We start from the raw sequence: 2,500 nt of genomic DNA, 5'->3' as shown, positions 1-2,500 counted from the left end.
AGAGGGGGAGGAAGGGAAGATGGAGTGGAGAGGGAAAGAAAAGGGAGGAGGAGAAGGAAGAGGAAGGAGAGCAGGAGTAAAGGAGAGGAGAATAGGAAGGGAAAGGGGGAAGGAGGAGAAGAGAAGCCGAAGTAGGGAAAAAGGGAGAAGGGTGGAGGACGGAGGAGGAAGGAAGGAGGGAGGAGAAAAGAAGAAGAAGCGGAAGAAGGAAGAGTGAGAGAGAACGGAGGAGAGAGAAGGATAAGGATCGACGAAGAAGAAGCGGAAAGAGGAAGACCGGAAGAGTACGAAAGGGGGAAAAGAAGAAGGAGAGATAGAGATAGGGTCGAAAGAGAAGGAGGAAAAAGAAGAAGGAGGAAAGAAGAGGGAGGAAGAGGAGGAGGGGGGGGGGGAGAGGGAGGATGAAGTTGCAGCTCCGTCGCAATGGTGCGTTAAAAGACATAAATCATGTCTGCGTTAAAACACACACGGCCAAGCATCTCTGCCTCGACGAGGACGGAGACAGAGGAAAGGCATCACGAAAAACGAGGAGAGGGAGAGAAAGAGGGAGAGAAAGAGGGGTAGAGGGAAAGGGAGAGAGAGAAAGAGAAGGAGAGGGAGAGAGAGAAAGAGGGGTAGAAGGAAAGGGAGAGAGAGAAAGAGAAGGAGAGGGAGAGAGAGAAAGAGGGGTAGAAGGAGAGGGAGAGAGAGAAAGAGAAGGAGAGGGAGAGAAAGAAAGATAAGAAGAGGGAGAGAGAGAAAGAGAAGGAGAGGGAGAGAGAGAAAGAGAAGGAGAGGGAGAGGAAAAGGGAGAGAGGGAGAGAGAGACAGAGGGGTAGAAGGAAAGGTAGAGAGAGAGAGAGAGAAAGAGAGGGAGAGGGAAAAAGAGGAAGAGGGGGAGAAGAAAAGAAAGAAAGAGAGAGAGAGAGAGAGAGAGATAGAGGGGGAGAGTGAAAGAGAGAAAGAGGGAGAGAGAGAGAGAGAAAGAGGAGTAGAAGGAAAGGGGGAAGAGAGAGAGAGAAAGAGGGGGAAAGGGAGAGAGGAAGACAGAGAAAGACGGGGAGAAGGAGAGAGAGAAGGAGGGAGAGAAGGAAAGAAGGAAGTACTGGGAGAAGGAAAGAGAGAGGGGAAAAAAAGAAGGAAAGACTGGGAGAATGGATGAAGGAAAGAGGAAAAGAAAGAGAGAGAGAAAGAAGTAAAATAAGAAAGGTGGGTAGTAATAAAAATAAGGAAGAGAGAGAAAAAAAACAAGAAAAACTTAGAAAGGGGGAGAAAGAAATAAAAGAACACGGAGAAAAAGAAACAAAACAAACCTAAGAAGAATGAAAACCATAAGACATAGCAAAAGTCAACATGCAACATTGCAGACTCACTTCCTCTTTGCAATATCGGCAAGAACGGACAAATCATAAGAGGCTACATTGACCACGTACAGGATAGGAAGAAGAGGTAGAGGAGAAGGAAGGGATGAGAGGAGAAATAGGAAGAAGAGTAGGAAGAGGAGGAGGCAAGGAGGAAGAAAAGGATGGAGGGGAAAAGAAGAAGAGGATGGGGAGGAGGAGAGGACGTGAATAAGATGAGAGGAAGGAAGAAGGGGAAAGGATAAGAGAAAGAGGATGGAAGGAGGAATGGAAGGAGGAGGAGGAGGAGGAGGAAGAGGATCCAATGAATAAACGGAAAAGGAAGCAGAGGACGAGAAAAGGAGGAGAAAGGGTAGGAAAAGAGAGATTAAAGTAATTGGAAAAGGAAAAGAGGAGTTGGCATAATAGGATGAACAACAGAAGATGAGAAAGAAAAGTAATAAAAGAAAGAAATGTCAAGAAAAGGGAGAGACGAAACACAAAAAACTGGAAATAAGTAATAAAAAAAAAAACGAAAAAGAAAGAAAAAGAGTCACTGGCTATTCCAGTGTGTGCGAACCACATCTGTTGAGTAGTATGTGTAGCATGACTAATCATTTCGTTCGTATTACGGGAGAGAGACGATATATTCGAGTAGCAAATGTTGCATATGTGATTCTAAATTCACATTTCTCATTCATATTTCTATTTCTTCCAATTATTTCTTCTCTTCAGTAATTCCTCTGCGTCACCTTGTCACTAATTATTCTCATAATCGAACTTTCTACCTCCCGACAGCAGCGCGCAGGGAGGAAAAATCCGTCGCCAGACTCTCTCGTGATTGGCTGACGAGTTACGGGTCTGGAGGGTGACGGCGGCGCTACTCTTGGGCGCCTCTGAGTGTCCGTGCAGCAGGCGTGGAGGTCCTACGGGTCTCTGGAAACCTCTCAGTCTCAGCCAGGTACTTGTGGTGATCTGGTGTACTCCGCTCGGACGCTCGTGTGTGTGTGTTCCCTCGCCCCGTGTTCTACAGGTAAGGCGAATGCGGAGAACAAGATGGAGAGAATTGAAGAGAGAGAGAGAGAGAGAGAGAGAGATAGATAGATAGATAGATAAATATATATATATATATATATATATATAGAGAGAGAGAGAGAGAGATAGAGAGAGGAAATGTTTTT

At 45.8% G+C, this 2,500-nt stretch overlaps 1 protein-coding gene across 1 annotated transcript in view; it reads left to right on the top strand.

Moving 5' to 3' along the window:
• Positions 1 to 2,255: 2,255 nt before the first annotated feature.
• The window catches only part of LOC125045201, a 14,445-nt gene continuing 14,200 nt past the window's right edge, over positions 2,256 to 2,500 (top strand). The window contains exon 1 of the mRNA XM_047642326.1: positions 2,256 to 2,352. The gene's annotated coding sequence lies outside the window, so the exon portion shown is untranslated. The remainder of the gene's footprint in view (positions 2,353 to 2,500) is intronic.

Source organism: Penaeus chinensis, chromosome 37, assembly GCF_019202785.1.
Source record: "Penaeus chinensis breed Huanghai No. 1 chromosome 37, ASM1920278v2, whole genome shotgun sequence".
NCBI lineage: Eukaryota > Metazoa > Arthropoda > Malacostraca > Decapoda > Penaeidae > Penaeus > Penaeus chinensis.
This window is presented reverse-complemented; position numbering and strand designations above follow the sequence as displayed.